Genomic DNA, 14,599 nt, shown 5'->3' with positions numbered 1-14,599 from the left:
ACCAAAAAAGTTTTGATCTTCTTTAAAATATATAATTAAATAAACAAAATAACATAAAAATAACATACACAAATTTAATATATTTTAAACTAATGAAATGCTTCTATCTCTTTTAAGAGCCAACTGATTTATTTATTATTAATTTTGGTTGTTATTAATTGATAATTTTATTTTTTTTTTCATCATTCACGGATATGAATAATTATTTTGATTTAATGAATATTTCTTTGAAAGTGTCATCAATATATTTTTCGCATATCTTTCACTTCATTTAAAACAGTTTTAACATGTTCTACTGTTTCAATTAAATCGCATTTCACTGACTGCAACACCTTACATAATGGCAAAGTTATAGAGAAAAGTGTTGTCACAGACTGTAATCATACTTATAAATAATAAATCTACTAGTTTTTACACATTTATAGAACTGTAAAGCTTTAAATGATGTTTCAATGTCTACAAATAATTAGTAGTTCTTCCAATGTTGCTACAATAGGTTTATATATCTGAAAATCTAAATATATCAACGTAATTTTCAACCCACCTAGTCTCACACATGGAAGTTAATTTAGTCCATTTAGTTTGAGATAGAAATTCTTTTATTTTATTTTTTAACAGTTTACTTCACTTAGCCAACATTTTAATAAAATGTCCCACAGATTTTATTATTCCTATATAATTACGAATATGGTGAATGTTTGATGAAGCAGTTAATTTAACTGAAGTTTAAGCCATTTATAACATAAAATATTTATGTTGGTATTAAAAATAAATAGCTATTTTAAACATTTGTACAATACTGAAATCATTTCAGAGGAGGGGGTCCGGACCCCTTGGACATTAGACGTGTGCTTCTGTCATCCATCATCAAAATCACCTCGTAACCATCCAACTAGTTTCACTCATACAAGCATAAACAAAACCCTAGAAATAAACAAACAAGTGGGTATTCAAAATTTCACTATCATAGCAAATATTAACTAAATTCTATATAAAAAAACTCAATAAAAAAAATGTAGTGGATTTTCGTTGTGGATAATTATCTATAACCATGATATAAGAAAGGTGGTGAGTTTGCATGCAAATTTTACGGAGTGGGCACATATTTGATGCGTAACTGATGTACTTACTTATTCTGAAATCTGAAAGTCATAGCGAACCAACCGTTCGGACCGAGGATTTTCCAGTTGAATTGCTCGAAATAAAAAAAAAAAAATCTACGGAATAAAGTCGAAATGCTCCAACACGGGTTGATCTAAATTGTAAATAATAATTGCCAATTGTTTTTTTTATTCGAAGTTCACGGGAGAGCATTTGAATAAAAATCGTATCCGGTTACGTAATTGTTTTAGGATAATATTTGTTTAGTTTTTCCATTTTCTTCGATAATGTATTTTGGAAACTTTCCGAATCTTATTCTCACCGTTGCTGTTTCGTAGCGGTGCTGTAGGTCAGGAACGACTGCGATGGTTGTTAGCGGCGGTGGCGTTTTAACGTGCCGGACGTGCAACCGAGTCTCCCGCCAGTAGTAATGTGGCGACCGGCCGGATCACATGCCACGCGGATAGCGTGCTGCTTCCTCGTCAACCTCCTTCTGCGGTCCGATGTTCTCGCGATCGACTCAACAGGTACGTCTACTGTGTTTTACCGTATTTTGTTTCCTGGAGTACCATGCTCCCGAGAACACTTTTTCCGTCTCGTGTATACTGCTGTTTGTTATTTATCAACGCGGAGCTCGTAAGAAAATTTTCTTTAGGCTTTGCCGTAAAATAAAAAAATAAAAATATTAACAAATCTTCCGGCCCGATTTGAGAAACTGTGATAAGAGCTCGATCGGTTGTGCATGTCAAAGTTCTTATGAATAAATATTTTTTTTTTCTCCACAGCCAGTAATATTATGCAGTATCACGATTCGAATAAATATTAGTTCCGTGAATATCCTGATTGATCGTTTTGTTATTTTCACTGTTAAACGTGTGTATTATAATAACAATGGATTTCACTACGAATGTAATTTTTTAACAACACACGTGCTTCGTGCGGTTTTTAGTTTTTGTAAATACAAATCGTTGCAGGGAACAGAATATAATTTTAGAGTTGTGATTTATCATCCTTGTTTACATATTCTTTATTGATTTATTTACTATACGTGTAATGATTTATTAAATCTAGAAAATAATTAAAAACCATGTCCAAAAAAAAAAAAAAAAAATAACATATTTATATTACTAAATAGATCAGAATCTAAAAGAACATTAAAATAATAATGTATTTTTTAAACAAATTTATTGACTTAAATAAATTTAATGACTTGAAACGTTATCGCACTGATTCATACTTGAAATTTTACTAATACAAAAATGATTTAGGTGGTAAACAAAACATATGTTTTCTGATATCAGTAAAAAATATTTTGATTTCAAGCAGTCATTCTTATAATACATACATGGAATGTATCACATTTGAATATATTACGCCAGTGACGAACGCAGGGAGGGGTTTTGGGGGTTCAATCCCCTCCCGAAATGAATGGATTATTAATTTTAAACGTTGTTATCCTACCTTATGTACTTTTAAAAAAAATGAATTGTTCAAAATACGATTAAAATATGCTAGAAAAAAAATTTTTGTTAAGAAAAGTGAATTTGTAATTATTTGTAATTTTTCAATCGTTCTAAAAGATATTGGTACTTAAAACTCAAATTTTTGAAATTCCACTATGGCAATACTTCGTAAAAATAATACGTGTTTGTAAGTCACTTATTATCAGAAAGTAAAAATAAGTAAATATACGTAATCGATATAATATTATTTACAATGGTACATTATGATTAACGGGTTTCCCTAAATTTTGTGTTGTATGGGGGAGAGGGGGGCTAATAAAATAATATCCTCAGGGGCGTCAAATTTTTAAATACGGGTCTGACGGTAATTTTCTTATTTTTTCAACACCTCCCCCCCAAAATTTTATTCTGCGTCTACCCCTGTATCACGCTGTTTGCTTTCGTTTTTAGTACGAATTTGAATAATTGTAAAATTTAACGAGTTGTACGAACTATTGTAAATCCTTCAGTGACTTTATAAGAGTATCGTGCTTAAAATTTTGAAAACTCGTATATATAATAAAATAAACTTAAGATCAACTCGATGTGTTTCGATATTCATTTTTTTATTTATTTTTGATATTATTCTTTCAACCTGTTTTTATTGTGTATAGGTATATTCTAATATCAGTTAAATAACTTTACTACGATTTTGAAATATGAACACTGATATTATTTTGGGGGAGTGCTATTAACAATTTTGTAATTGATTTATGTATTCATTTTTATATATATATATATGTTTTTTTTTTTTTTTGATTAAAATACGTAAATTTAGAAAGTATAGTAATGCAATGATACTTGTATGTTTGTTTTTTAGTAAATTGAAATGTGTAAAATACATTAAGAATATGTCAATATCTATTTGGTTAAATATCATTGCCATAATAATCATAAAATATAATTTTTATAAATTATTTTTTTGTATTATCCATTCATTGTGTTTCAAATTAATTGTAATGAAAACAATTTTATAAATTATTGGTTTACATAAATATATAAATTCTTAGAATTCCTGTCTTTCACATATTCTGTAATCTAAAATACTTATTAAACTATAATTACATTTCTTTTATAATTTAAGAAATAAATGAAAATATACTTTTTGGGATAAAAAGTTATTTATAAGTTGGAATGTTACAAAATTAAACGGAAATATAATACAACTAATACTGTTATGACATCAGTAAGTTTATAGGAGTTGCAACGAATTGTATTGGTTTGAATTTTTAATGATTTAAGATAAAGGTTTATATTATTATTAGATGCAATAATTTAAATAACTAATAATTTAATATTCTTTAATAATTTTGTTTGTTTTTTTTTAGCTGATGGAAGTAGGTTTATCATTTTATTTATTACTTTTAACCATCATATTTGGTAATTTAAAAAGAATAATAATTACATTTTGCGACAACTAGAGTAATTATTAATATTATTAAAAAAAAGTTTAATTTTACTATAGCTGGAAAACTTGCCACCATTAACAAGGATTTTTAGTTAATGTAATTAATTACACTTAATTTCTTAATCGTAAATGCTTGAACTAATGTACATTAATATTTTTTTTTAGTTAATATTTTAATTACAATTAAATTAACAATTTTACATACCAATGGAAAAGTATATATTAATTAAAAATGTTATGACTGATAATTGTATAAAATTACTCTGATCTTAATGATAATTATTCAAAAGAATAATATTTTTTTTTGTATGAAAAAAGTTGTATGAGGGATGAGGATAAAAGGCTACAATTTATGAATATTTTTCAGAAGATCGGAAGTCAACTTGGATACTTTGACCAAATATATTTCATTATTTGACCATAAATCCCACTAAACTTCTTGAAAGTGAATTACGATCGTTCACGGGGCATCACTTTGAAAGAAAAGAATGACCGGTTTTCTTAGTTACTATGTACTTATTCATGAATATAGAGTTTGTTTATACAGTCACCCTTGTACTAGGATAACACAATTTATCCTAACATCAGGATGTTTTGGACCATATAGTTTAAATACTAACAAAAAAAAAAAAAACGATATTCAAACGTAATTGAAAGAGAATGATATAGTATGTGTTTCAGAAATGGATAGTAAAGTATGGATCTTGGATACACTACTCAAAGAGTTTTTGAATCAGTCTGATTAAAATAAATAAAAATGTGACAAACAGTTATTTAAAATTTTGAAAAGAAAATTATATTATTTTTACTATTTGTACGTTTCATGATCGTTTCAAAAAAAAAAAAAAAAAAATACGTGATAACTTCAACACAAAGAAACAACTCTTTTTTTATTCTCGATTTTATCGAATATTTTGGTATGTCATATTGATGTAAAATTGTATTGTTTTGATACACTAGAGGAATAGTTCAAGTAAAATAATAATTGGTATAGTGAAAATTTGATATCGAAAATAAGAAAGAAATAGAGAGTATTTTAAAGTTATCTCTGAAATATTAAAAAAAAAAAAACATAATTATTTAGTATACAGTACTAAAATTATCATGGTTATTATTAACCATAATATTATTATGGTTATTAATTATCTAGGTTGATATCCTGTTATCATAATTAAGCTGATTATGATTGGACGATAGGATTCATTAATAAGTAACATCGATATAAAAATATTAATATTTTTATTACAGAACCATTACAACATATTTTTAATATCTTTTATAATATTATATTCATGGTTGTATTATTAATTACACTACTTACAAAATGATCCTAAGCAAGTATTAATAAAATAAATAAACACTATATTAAAATAGAAGTAACCATGAGTCAAATCATAAATAGTCGCATTTAAATAGTTGAGGTCTGTAATTAGAATATATAAATATTTTGACCTTGTAATTAATAAAAAATTAAATAACGATTTTAATTTGGTAAAAAAAATAATTTTATTCAAGATATTATGATAAAATAATTAAATAATTTAATACTGAGAAAATAATAATATTAATAATATTAATATAAATTTGTTTGTTGTGTACCTAATAAAATGATTGTCATTAATTATAAAATAAAATAATTAAATAAGATTAGTATCAGTTTTTTCTTCTTTATAAGACTTGTGGGATGATTTTTATTTATTAATTTTTTTTAAATAACTTTTTGATTATTTAGCTGATTTGTTTTTCAAAGAAGTGAATAATTGTGTTTCTATATAATGCCTTAACCAACCAATGAGGAGAGAATATTTTGTTTATTTTAGGTTTGTCATTTTTAATTAAATCGCATGATTAATCATATTGTACACTTTTTTATAGATAATGTTTAAAATTTGAAAAAAGTATAAAATTTGTAGATTATTATTTCTCTTTACGGACAGTGAATAACTCTAACATTAATTGGGTTTCAGTTCAATTTTATTTCAAAGCATGCATTTGATAAGTTTTTTCATAAACAGCTTAGTGTCGTATAAAAATATATTTTTAAGTAAAAGAAATTAATATCATATTAGAAGAAAATTTAAATATTTTAGTCACCTTAATGACTAACATTATTATAGCTACGGATCATTACAGTGTTGTCCACGAACATACTGTTGTATAACTGCTAATAACCGATCTACCATCTTTTAGGTTTAATGATGTAATATCGTTAACTAAACGGTAATGGCTCATATTTTGATTTATTACATTTTCAGGACAATTAAAATACTTAATATCTTAAATAAAAGATATAAAGTATTTTAAATAATATTGTTCCTATTAAAATAACCAAAAAAACGTTTCTATTTTCTCTTTTATTTAAAATACACTAATTATGAATTATTATTGAAATCAAATATAACAACTATCTATTTTTAAAAATAATTAAAATTAATTAACTACTAATATTTATAATTTAATAATAATTTTATTGTAATACACAAGGAAATAGAAACGTGTTTTTGGTTATTTTAATAGGAACAATATTATTTTTGTGAACGTAAGATAAGGATACAATTTATTTAAAAAACGATAAAAATTTCACAATCAATAAAAAATTATAATATGATGAAAAAGTAAATGTAAAGAAGTTATTAAAATATTAGTAACGATATCTTATTTATGAAAAACTTCGAGATACTTCGATAATTACCATTTTACTAACAATATACTCTTTAGTCTTTAAAAATGTCAGTGATTTTTTCAGAAAAGAGCTTTATAAACAAATTTAAAGAATATTTTCAGTTAATTAATAGCAATCTGTGTGCTAATTTGAAAATAAAAAAATATGCTTTATGGGAACAGTCAATACATACATTTTACGGGGTGAAATTTTTAAAATTATTATTCTATACCTCAATAATAGTTAATTCATATTCTAAATTATGGATTAAAGAATTAAAATGTATATAAAGTACTCATACATATATCAAGAGGATTTTAGCATTGTTTTTTTTAATTTTGCGAATTAAGGTTATTTTTTACTAAATTCTTCTGATTATTATAATAATATGAGACGATCGTTTTACTAAACGTTAATCGCAACTTCAATTAGCTTTAGTTGCGTGATTTCTAGTATATAATTGTGGCGTTTAGTATAAGGTTTGGGGGGCGTTTTCATTTTAATTTAGGTTAATTTTTTATCATTCCGTCCTCTTGCGCAGATAGTTGCTAATTTAAAATTACTACTATCCTTGCACTTTTCTCACCCTTTTTACTAGATTGGGCTCATATCTTTCATCTTTGTCCTTTCTCATAGTCATACATTATGTAGGTGTGCACATCTATCAAGCTCTTGTACGTGTATAATTTTCAAAACGCGCTTTTGTTCGGTGGAAAGTATAGAAATCGAGCGCTGTACGGATTGCATAAAGTACTATTTTCTATGTCTCTTGTGAAGTTAAATAAATCGGAAAACAACCAATGTCGTATTTATATATAATATACCATACATAAATAGTTACAAGTGAAAGGCAAGACAATTTTTGTTGTTGAATTATGACCTAGAGATATTTTTTTTTGCATGCTATTTTTTGAGAAATGGTAAAACTATATAATGCATTTTGTTAAATCTTTACACATTGTTGTTTTAAACACTATTAAACGCCGTAAGTATATTTTGAGACTAATAATTGAACTGTTAAATTTTCAAAAGTAATTTTTGACTATTAAATGTAGTATACACATACGAGTAGTCAGTACCTTTATTGACCGTAACATGTTGGATATCCTCAATAATTATATTCACTATAATATATACTAACTAGTATCACATGATAATCCAATTAAAGTAACAATTCATTTTTTTTTTTTAGTTACCTATACATGTGTATTATATTAATATTTTTTATGAAATTACTTTTACATTTTTATATCGAAACATTTGTAAATTAATTTCATATAAATCATAAAGATTTAATTTATATTTGAAATAATTTCAATTTTTTCTTTATTTTTCATTTTCTATATTCAATTATTGTATTTAATTTAATTTGTCATCCTTAAAAATGCAGTCTAATTACATTAGTATTATATTTATTTTCAATAAAAATAAAATATATATATATGAAATAGAATATAAATGTTGAAAATTTTAAATACATATATATATATATATATATATATATATATTTTATAATGATATATATATTTTAAATTAATTATAACTCGCGAGTTATAGTTATTAATATTAACGAATTGAAAAATTTCACGCTTAAAAATAATTAACGCAAAAACTTGTATACTAATAGTAGGTTATTTATTTTTAAAGCTATAATTTATACTAGTGATTTAAAACTTACCTACTGTTATTAGTCATAAAGCAATTCTGCGTTAACATTGAAATGAGCTATTTATCAATTGTTACTAAAAAAATACACTTTTTTTTTTGTTAACTTTAACCAAACTAAAAAACTAGACGAGTATAAAAAAATAAAAAATAAACTTATAGTTAAAATTAAACATGTTTCCGTATTATTTAGAAAAATATATGTACCTAACCATGTTTTATAATAATATCTTATTCATTAATATTTTAAAATTAGTTTACGAGTATTAACTATTTAATAATTTTTAATTTGTATTTATTCTTTCTTATTTTATCATTAATATTTATTAGGCATAATGATAAACATTTGAATGATTAATACTATCATAAAATATACTTTTGATAATTTACTTATCATGATGGTTGTTATATATTTTACATAATAATAAAGTTAATTTTATCAATAGTGAATGGGTTTTTGCCTTGAAGGGTTGAAGTAGATAATTCGAATAATGATTTTGTGTTTTATTTATTACCAACATATAAATAATAATAATACTTAATAGATATAGACTCAAAGGGTTAAATAAATTATAATTTTTGATAATCAATAAAATAAAATAGTTAAAATTACATTCCAATCGAGTTAATTGTGCAAAAATATAACTTTTTTCGTATATTTCAATAGCTTAATGTAATATATTGTTAGATAGAATTTATACAATTGATTGGTCTTCATCTTGTTATTTTACTCAACTATTCATTATTTTTTAAGTCAAATTTTTATTTTATATATTTAATCATACTTTTTATTTGAAAATAAAATCCAATTATATTTATGTTTAAGGATGGACGTGTTTTCCACTATTTAATAGTGAACGTTTATTTTTTTTTTTAAAAAAAAAAGTACTCCAATAAATCTTTATGCTTTTCAGGTAAACATATGTTTTATTCCTACTTTTATTTCCTAACCTACTGATTAACCAACGAGATATTTTCCATATTTTACTTTTCTAATCGGATCTGCACCTTTGAACATTTTCACGTACAGCCAGACATTTTCAGGTAGATATTAAAGTTATAAGAACATTTCTTACAATGAACTGAATAACTATAATAAATGGCATAAAATAATACATTTAATGAGGGTGCCCTGACTGAAAGATTATGTATAATATTCTAAGTATACTTTAAACGTATTGCAATCAATGATCAAACATATGATGTCGATTTGTTTCCGTTTCACCTTCTGGGCAAGATCACTGTCCTGAAAGAAAAAAATCACCACCTCACTGAACCCAACATTTCAAAAACGAGTTAAACGTAACTGATACCAACCATACAAGTTAACACGTGAATAGGGGTTAATGGCTAGTGAACGGAGCCTTCTTAAAAAAGAATAAAGCGTAAATCGAATTTACGGTTTTATACCTTAATAGTGGAGAAAAAATCGCAAAAATAAATGATATTATCAATATTATAATATAATTATATTTATATTATATTTATTGTATAAATACAATGTAACTATGTAAATTATTATTTGATTTAATAATAATTTGTAATCGTTTTCTATATATCCTGTCAGAGATACATTACATTTCAAATGGTATCTATGCTACGATTATGTATGTTTGCGTCTAATATTCGATAAAATTATAGTAAAAAGTTTTTAAAAATTAAGGATTAAAATTTAATTTACATTAACTTATACAAATAAATATATGTAATACGCTATCTATAATCATTTTAAGCAAAAACAATAGCGATTTGTGGCATACAGGGCTATAAATTAAGACAATATATTCAATATTAGTATATACATTATTCAAAATAATTCCAAAATATCTAATATTTTGATGAAAAACGAAAATACAATCATAATTATAATACTATAGAAAATCGGCATATTCAGCGAAAAATAGTATGATAAATTGTAAACGAAAGGTCATTTAATATATTTTTGAGTGACTATGTAAAATTATTCACTGTTCTGATGATGGTAGAAAATACAGAAGCATTATACTGTGATATGTCTAGTATAAGAAAATCCGTGTGAAGAAAACGTCGGAAAATAATTTTTGCATCTTCATACATATAATTAGTAAAAATCAGATATATTGTAATATATAGTTATAACTATTATTATAAAATTCGAACTAATTAATTATAATTATAATTTTATACTGAAACAATTGTGCTGTTTTTACTCAGGTACCCGAGAACACTGGATTACTTACGAATCGATTATGTGCTGTATCGTTTTCATCTCATTTATATCCGTATCCGGTTTCATTTGCAATGTAGTTTGTCGAGTATAAATGCATGTATAACACTCATTAAATAAGTAGGCTTATTGTAACTTGGAAACTTTGGTCCTTTTATAAAATTCGTAAGCATATACAGAGTGTTTCTAGAATGGATAAGGACACTAGTATACGTGTACTCGCTATGATGGCCCAAAGCAGATTTTTTTTCAATTTTTTTTTCTATCTCCAAAATCTTGGTTTATTCAATTTATTTTTAGGACATTACCTTAAATGTAAAAATAAACACTTAAGTTGTATTTTTTGCGAAATTCTTATACGAATCGAGATGTCACATTGTTTTTGGGTTTTTTGCGTGTCTTTCACGCTCGAGTCCTCGACTAAAAAAAAAAGTCGTGTGATACATCGATTCGTATGAGAAAACTTCAAGATAAGCAGTGGTTATAGTATTTTGTTATCAGTTAACATACATAAGTAATTAAAATAGCTTTAACATTGTAAAAAAATCATAATTAAATACATTTTAATTTTAAAATCAATTTTTATTTACAGATGTTATTTAATGTGACACCCGTTATTTTCTATGCATTTTTCCACACAACGATGTAATGAACTCCAAGTTTTTTCCAATACATTTGGTGTTTGACGAATGATATCGGCTACATTATTAATTCTCATTAAAAGTTCATCTTTATTATTTACTTCTTTGGCATAAACTTGTTGTTTCATATAACCCCATAAGAAAAATTCACATGGGTTAAAATCAGAAATCAGTGGTGGCCATGTTATGCCTGGGCTATATTGAGCATTGTTTCCAGTTCCTTTACTTATAAGTTAGTTAGGGAAAAGATAATACAATTGTTGTCGGACTGCATCTCATACATATATGATGAGGAGGTGCACCATCTAGCATAAATCACATTGATTCTTGTTCTTCTAATGGTACGTTCTCTAACAGTACCGGAAGATCATACAAAATAAAATGTAAAAATCTCTGACCCTTCAATCTAGTCGGTGATTCATATTTTTTGTAAATACATAAATAATAAAATACATAATTTAAAACTCTATTAACCCTAATTTTGTTATTATTTCATCATTGTTATAAGTCTACAATGTTAAAACTGTTTATTTTAAAGTGTTCTCATATGAATCGATGTGTCACTCGACTTTTTTTTTTAGTCGGGGACTCGAGTGTGAAAGACACGCAAAAAACCCAAAAACAATGTGACATCTCGATTCGTATGAGAATTTCGCAAAAAATACAACTTAAGTGTTTATTTTTACATTTAAGGTAATGTCCTAAAAATAAATTGAATAAACCAAGATTTTGGAGATTGAAAAAAATCTACTTTGAGCCATCACAGCGAGTAAGCGTATGTTAGTGTCCTCATCCATTTAAGAAACACCCTGTATATATATTTTATTCGAGTTTATTCATATTGCCAATGTATGCATTGAATATAAGCTGATTAATAGTAAAATAATTATGGTTCACGGTATCTGTATGGATTAGGTGAACACCTTTGTAATTGTTAATTGTTTACGGTATTTTTTAATTTAATTTGATTTATTTATTATGTACTCGTATACACAAGTAAAATATTGTGTACATTATAATGTATCGCAGAATATCGAAATTAAAATGACATCAAATTGAAACTATTTTCTTGATGTTCAACATCGTACACCGTCTGCGTATACAGTTCCAATTCCAGTGAGTACCGAGGAATATATGTTTACGAAATAAAGAAGAAGAAAAAAACTAAGTGTCCCGGAAAAAAAAAACTTTATGAAAAATGATTCATGAAAAAGTTACGTATAAGGCACACATAAGCCGGAACTATATTTTTTCTTTTCAGTACTATTTGCTTATCATATGACGTCCTTTTTTTTTTTTTTTTTTTTTTGTAGCACTTAAACCCTAAAAATAAAAAAAATAAAAGTGACTTAAGTACACGTCCAGAGTGTAAATGTTGGCTATTTGTGTGGCATATCACGTTCGTATTAAAATATGTTGCTAGCAAAAATACCGGACTTAATATTGATGTGGACGCAGTGAAAAAAAAATGAAGTTAACAAAGCTTGATATTTAATGTTAGGGTTTAGGAGAAATGGTTAAATAACAAAGAAAGCCCTAGAGTTAGTGACTAAAAAAGTGATTTTCTTCGTACCAGCAGCATATATTTGAATAGTTATTTTTACGCATTCCCAGAGTTTTTTTTATTAAAAATCCGCATCGCGATAAACGCTTGGAAAACTTTTGTAAAAGAAACAAGCGTTCATTTTTCCGATTTTAATGTAATCATTAAAATATTGAAAATAAATATAAAAATAATTTAATTAGGTATTTACATAATAATATTATGTATCAAACTTTAAATTAAGAAAGTAAATACTAATATTTACACAGTTATAAAAAGGATGTATAAATTCTATCGTATATCATAAGTGCGTAAAACAGAATAAATAAATAATATATTCTTAATATATAAATATGTATAAGCGTGTTTGAAAGTACCTTTCTTATTACGTTTTCAGTACTATACAAATATTGTGTATATATTAATGATTTTAAATAAAACGCTATTCAGTTATTTTATTTGTTATCATATTACGGTATAATGTCAATTATCCATATGACAGTGATCATATAATGCAATGATACAGATTTGGATTGTTTACAATTATATTTTCATGGAAAAATGAAAAACCACACTGGACTTTATTGTTTAAACAATTTTGTTATTTATTTAGGTACTAATTACAAAGTGAAAAAAATAAAAAGATAAAAATGTATTTATTTATTTGATGTTATTAATTTCGTTCAAAATTGCAGAATATAACGACCAATGAATCGATTTACATTTTTTCAAATCAAAATGATTGAGAACTGTTTAAATATTTATTTTCATTTTTCAGGGCTTATAGTAATTGTCGTAAAATATTTCGAAATAAAATAAAGTGCTAGTAAATAATATAATATAATAATATACCTTCCAGCGCGAGTTAACAAAGTCTATAAATTGGAAATCAAAATTTTTTTTTTTGTTGTTATTTTTTCTAATAAACAATCCTGTTTTTTTGTATACATATTTTTAGTTTTATATCAGTTAAAAATTATAAAAATTCTGTACAATCATTTTTTTTAAATTTTTTTTGTACTGTACCACGTGATAGTCAAATTTCATATATATTATATAAAGATAAGATGAAGTAGTGTTGAATAGAATTAAATTTTTCCTACGATGGAAAAATGCTCATGCTTATTCAATTTGAATTTTTGACATTTACACCGATAATCGTAGGCAGTACTGACGTCAATAATATGCGGTGAAAACGTCGACAGGATAGTAATAATATAATGATATTAACTCTGAACGGTTTTAGCGCACGGCGAAGCACGTGAATATGATAAGCAGTTTCGTGACATTTATGCCATTTTTCATCTTTATCGATCATTTTTAGATCAATATAAAGCGATAACGTGCGCCTTTCTTGTAATTTCAAAAACCACCAAATATATTTGAGCATTCAAGATACAAGAATTTTAGTAAATAATAATAATAATAATACAGTTACGGCAATGAGATCGAATAAATCAATTTCGAATGAATACTTATCAGATTTCGTCTGGAAAACCGACTGTGGGGCTGATAAATGATACCGGATTAACCGACGATGATGATGACCACTGACGCAAATAGTAGAAGTTAATCCTAATAAAGAAACAATGATGAAGAAGTAAAACACGATTCAAAAGGATTATATTGACCGCACGGTCGTATTTAATCAGAAATAGGTGGTGGGAGAGAACTACCACCTCAACGGCGGGGAAACAGAGTAAAAAAAAAAAAACTCCAACGTTGTATTTAACGTCTACTCGTTATAGCATACACACCACCGGATGTTTTCTTGTTTTTTTTTTGTTTCGAAACGTCCCAAATAAAACTACATTACGTTGTAATCTTCTTGCAACTGAATACAATAATAATAATAATAATAATTATAAAAC

The 14,599-nt window shown here is 25.6% G+C and overlaps 1 protein-coding gene across 1 annotated transcript in view; it reads left to right on the top strand.

Annotated features, from left to right (window-relative positions):
- The first annotated feature begins 1,540 nt into the window (after positions 1-1,540).
- LOC112690112 (lachesin-like) overlaps positions 1,541-14,599 on the top strand; it is a 199,898-nt gene continuing 186,839 nt past the window's right edge. Inside the window, exon 1 of the mRNA XM_025564037.1 lies at positions 1,541-1,628. The gene's annotated coding sequence lies outside the window, so the exon portion shown is untranslated. The remainder of the gene's footprint in view (positions 1,629-14,599) is intronic.

The sequence above is a fragment of the Sipha flava genome, unplaced genomic scaffold, assembly GCF_003268045.1.
Source record: "Sipha flava isolate LNK unplaced genomic scaffold, YSA_version1 48_pilon_pilon, whole genome shotgun sequence".
Taxonomy (NCBI): Eukaryota; Metazoa; Arthropoda; class Insecta; order Hemiptera; family Aphididae; genus Sipha; species Sipha flava.
Note: the sequence above shows the minus strand (reverse complement) of the source record. Positions and strands in the feature narration are given on the sequence as shown.